At 37.8% G+C, this 5,752-nt stretch overlaps 1 protein-coding gene across 1 annotated transcript in view; it reads right to left on the minus strand.

The window, feature by feature from the left end:
- The window catches only part of rab11fip4a (RAB11 family interacting protein 4 (class II) a), a 32,126-nt gene that overhangs the window by 25,878 nt on the left and 496 nt on the right, over nt 1-5,752 (minus strand). The window lies entirely within an intron of this gene.

The raw sequence follows: 5,752 nt of genomic DNA on the forward strand, positions 1-5,752 counted from the left end.
GTCTGACAGACACAGAGGCCCATTTGGTTCTCTGGTCTCCAACAAAGTTTGGAGAAGTGTCTGTACGCTGCTCCTCATCGGAGGTAGAGCACAGATGCAAGTTGAGCTAGTCTATTGTTGTTTAAAAAATGTATTTCATGGCCAAGGCATTTACATGTGTCTACTGGAATTGAGCAGTGTAAATATTATATAACGCCATCCTCAACCTTACAATGGGCTGAGACGCATTCCAAATGCGCCAGCCTGTGTACATGTCTAAAGAATGATTCTAAAACCTAAATAATAGCAATATAACCCACATCTTGATCGGAAAATGCTATATTCTGAAAAAGGCCTTATTTGGAATATAGCCAAACGGGATATGCCAAGAAAAATTTGTAATATTGTCGTATTCGGAATAATAGTGGAATATTAGCATGCATGTAAATGTACTCAACGACATCTTTCTGCCCATTCATCAACTACTATTCACACAAAGCTGTTGTGACATTTTCTTTGGTTGAAATAAGTCGACGGTCCAACACAGAAGATTATGGCTCACACTTTGACAGGCTTTGGTCTTGAAATAAGCTTTGGTGGGAGAGGGTTTCTGAGTTGGGATGAACAGATCAAAGTGTATACTGTGGCACAACCTGAGGATGTACACAGCCGCGCGCTGTCTGCTGTGTTATCTCACACGCACCCAGAGCTCAATGTCACATCATCACAGCAGCTTAACACTGCTCTGCTGCTCTGTGTCTTATTACAACTTTATTATACATCTGAAACTCCATTTGTGTTTATTTTTTCATCTCTACTGTATTTGTATTTGAATTCAGAGATCTAGGATGCATGAAAAGTATTGTTCTATCACCTGTCTTAATATTAAGAGATGCCCCACTATGTACATATAACATACAGTAAAATTAGTAAAGTCATTTTAGATGTGTCTGCATCCACACATGTGCATTCTGCATTTTGGTTGTGGTCATAGGAAGGTTAGAGGTTAGGGTTAGGGAGGTTAGGGACAGCCTCTCAATACTGAACAACAAACTAAAGGTTTAAACACTTAAGAGACACTGTCCACTTCAAAATGTCCCTGACTGTAAGCATTATCCCCCCTTAATGTAAGATTTCAACTGACGATTATTTTCATTATCAATTAATCCGCCAATTATTTGTTTGTTCTATAAAATGTCAGAAAACAAGGACAAATGTCTGTCACATCCTAAAATTATGTATTTGGTCCTAGCAACAGTCAGTTTCCAATTACATAAAACAGAGAAACACATTTAAAAATCCAAACAATACTGTCGCATACTTCTGAAAATGTTGTGACCTAATAATTACTGTTTAATGCGAGAAGCAGAAAATGTAGGGCTACAATTAGCAAAACAAGACCCAAATGATAGTAGTAGTACACAAAAACATTGTTTTTGCAGTACAAATACTGAACAAATAGAGTACTAACAAAAATGTGTTATTATTATTATTATTATTATATGTGCTTTCGGTAACTATTGCATTTGTGCTGTAGTTATCCAATGCGTGCAAGCATGCAGTAAAGGAACAGCAGCGTGGTGGAATAAACATGTTATTTCATACATACATATTCATACTGTGTGTAGCAATCTGACGCACACTGCAGTAAACTAATCGCCATAGAAACTGATGTTTCCGGATGTCCGGATATCATTTTCTAAATCACAACAAATGTAAATACAGGACTGGTGCAGTGAGCACCATCTCATCTGTTTTCAGCAGCTAGGCGGATCATTTTGTTACTTAATAACCAACCAATGTGCTTATAGACTCCTGGTGAGGCTCTCGTCGCCATGGTGACAAAGAACACAGCTGCGGGAGGAGCTGCGAGAGGGGAGGAGGAAGATGGAGAAGTAGCTACCTCAGTACAACGGAGTTATTTTTAGCAATGTGTTCAGGGTGCTCAGCCGCCATGACAGCTTACAGAGAAATCTACTCGCTGTTAGATATGGTTTATGTGTGATACCTAGTGCAACCAGGATTTAACCTGCCTCCTTTACTACTGATTTCTTTCTCTTCCAAGCCTACGTTTACACAGCAGTCTCCAAATAACCTGGTGTGACCAAACACGTACAAACCAAACGAGTGTAACTTCGTGATGACGAAGATCTGGCTAGTAGTCTTCTTCAATAGCAGTGAGACTAGTGTTTCCCTTATCTGCAACCATACTTGCATGTTTAAGCCAATGAACTACAAAAATGGTGCATATACTTTCCATGATTGCTCACCTTTTCCCAATGCCTACCACGTGTTTTAAGATTCTAATTCTTCCAGGCAGCCACTGGTTTGAATTCTTTCAGCAGGATATGGAAACCAACATGAAGGCTGCTTGGTATAGATATCTGTTAATAATTCAGACCGCTTTATTAAGCTTGTGTGTGTTCATGCAGTTGCAAACTGGGTTCATATGGAAAACTCTGGAAAACTTGATGATGCAACACCCAATGTTTTAGATGTGGCTGACAAACAGCCAAGCACTCCTAACATTGTCAGAGCTGATGTAAACACACCAACCGGCAGGTTTCTTTTAATGAACTAATCCACATGACAATAATGTAACCTTGACCAAAAATTAATTATATTATCTTGTTTATGTAATGAATGGCATATTTTTTATATATTTTGACCACATCTCTGCAGGTTGAATTTCATAGCATACTGAAATGAATGAAATAGGAGACACTGTTGACAATGTTGGCATGAACACACACATTCTCAGTTACAATTCACAATTTAATCCTCCATATGTATCTATATTCCACGACAAAAAGGCTTCCACTGACTGTGACTCAGCAACTGGAAGCAGCTCTCCCCAGCCATCGCTCTTAAAACCCACCAGCCGGCCAGAACTTTTAAACTAATAGAGATACAGAATAGGTACAGAATATGATAATATTATAGATTTGCAAGCTGCCGGATCATGTTTACCAATGAAAGAGAGCAAGAGAGACAGCCGTGGCACTGCTGGTTGGTGCTGAACCTGGGACTGGCACTGCGCTCTCCATGGTACTGAACCCCTGCTGGGACAGTCAGAGCCAAAGGGGCACATCAGATCCAACACTTAGATATCTGGAGTCCCTTTGGAGATAACCTCACGTTGCCAGATCTTAGTTCTTAGTAGATCTATGTTCTGGCTACACCACAGCTCCATTATGGGACAGGAGAAAAAAAATGCTCCGGGTTGTTTGTATTTCTTTAAACTAATCAGAATCGTTTGGGGTGGCGCTAAGCTCCGGGCGCAGTTGACGGTGGCTCTGCGCAACGAAGGAGCTTGTTTTGATGGAACATTTGCACCCCGCAAAAGACCGCCACAAACAATAATAAATGAAGTTAACTGTTCACACAATACAGTAACCTGAGCTACTTTAATTAGCTGGAAACATGGTTAAAAGTCATTTTCTCTTACCAGTGTATTGCAGATATACTTATGTCCATAGCAGTCTCTGCCAATTAGGGCTGCATGAGATAGACTATTGACTCAATATTGTTATCGCAATATCACATTGCGTAATATTATATTACATTGAATTGACGACAAAACGCTGTACAACCAGTAAAACATGTTATTTTCTGTAGACATGGTCCTTATTTAATTATTCATGTTGTATCAGTCCAATATGACAGTCAAAAGTAGTTGAAATAAACCTTGTGTTGAAAAAAACTTGTTTAATTAGTTAGGAATCTTGTTTAAGTAGTTAGGAATTTATTTTGATGCATTTTGAAATTTTTTCTGTAATGTGACATATGTTTAAATCTATCAAAATTAATGTTGATATCGCAATATCACATTTTGTCAATATCGTGCAACCCTACCACCAATCGGTCACAAAATGTCCCAGTTAGAGAGTAAATTACGTAAACATATTCTTTGTAAATCTTACACTGATCTGGTTGCCAGGGTGTCACAAGATCATGACCCATGTAGGAACTAAGAACAACATTAAATTCTGCTACACAACAGGCTGTTTATGCTTTGGTGAAATACTGAACAGTCAGATCATGGGGCCTCTAAAATGTATCCAAAACCTCTGTTCATAACTTAGAAACATATAACCTGCAACAAGGGGTCACCGCTGCTCACTGAGAGACAGCCTGGGCAATAGGGAGAAAATCAAATATCACAATATTTTTGACCAAATACCTCAATATCGATACCACAACAATATTGTAGTGTACATGAGTGGGTAAAAGCAAATAATTGAACAGTTACAACAGTCTGGTAAGTTCCGAAAATGACATCACTTTACTGTAACTCAGCCTTTAAAACCAGGAAAAGACAACACTTATCCATGTTACAATATTACGATATCCAAAATCTAAAACGATATCTAGACTCATATCTTGATACCGATAAAAAATCTATATATTTCCTGTCACTGTTAAAATCGTGGGAACACAACTTCCCTGTCTGCTTCGCTCTTTATCTCAAAATCAATTACGGGTGGGAATCCCCAGAGGCCTCACGATAAGATAATATTGCAATTTTAAAAATATTGCAATATCCTGCGATATATTGCAATTTATTAATTTTTTTTCCAACTTCAAATGTTTCCCAATTTCAAATGATTTCCCCAAAAGCAAACTTTGTTAAAGTCTGTTTGTTCATCTCACTTTTTTAATTGCTGCAAAATAAGACTATCAAACTGACCAACACATTTATAAAAAATGAATCGATAATTGGTGTCTGTGTATTAATACAGTATTGCGACAGAAAATATTGCGATACTATGCTGTATCGATTTTTTTCCCCACCCCTAATATCAATATATACCACAAAAGAGTACATTTTCTGGAAAATCATTTTAGAAACTGTTTATGGGTAATATAACCAGACAGGAATGTTCATTTGCAGTTAATTAAGTGAATGAAATAACTGACAAGTTAGTCAAAGTACTACATCAAATTATGCAAAGATCATATACAAATCAAATATTGCCATTAAGCAGCCTTGTATAATAACTTTCAGAATTTCCCATAAGGGCATAATACAACTGAGGGCACAAAAGTGATAGATACCACCATATTCATGGTATTATTTTTGTATGACTGTTTAACATTTGTGCAAAAAATGGTGGCACCAGAGATTATGAGCAGCCAACAGTATTCTTTTTGGTCACTGTGATATGTTTTTACATTTACACGGCAGTGTAGATGTGCTGGATCACAGTCTGATGTCATAGGATACATTAGGCCAATAATGGATGGAGCAAACTACACCACCAAATGGGTGCATATGGAGAGTGGGGGGTGGCATTTAAATTACCAGTGACTCAACACTGAGTCAGTACAAGCCACTGAGTACAAGCCAGTTTGGTAGGCTTTTGTAAAAGGAATATTAGGGAATTTATACACAGCTATTTCTTTTAAATAACAGTAATTACCAGTGTTATTTCCCTTAAGTACATTCAAAAATGACTTTCTATAGTTATAGGCTTGGGGACATCTGGTAAAGCCCCTAACGTTACTTCAGTTGGCCTTGCAGTGTCAGTAACACACTACAGTGCCAGGCTTAATGAAGAGGTAACGTTAACGTTAGCAAACAATACATATGTGCCATATTTGCAGTTAATTGGGATTCATAAGGCACTTTTGTGTTGCATCCATAAGCAGCCTTCCACACAGTCCTTCTCTCCCCCTGGTTTCACACTGTGTTGTTTCGTTGCAATACATATTATATATAGCCTATATGTGTGTGTGTGTGTGTGTGTGTGTATATATATATATATATATA

Source organism: Etheostoma spectabile, chromosome 15 (genome assembly GCF_008692095.1).
Source record: "Etheostoma spectabile isolate EspeVRDwgs_2016 chromosome 15, UIUC_Espe_1.0, whole genome shotgun sequence".
NCBI classification, from domain to species: domain Eukaryota; kingdom Metazoa; phylum Chordata; class Actinopteri; order Perciformes; family Percidae; genus Etheostoma; species Etheostoma spectabile.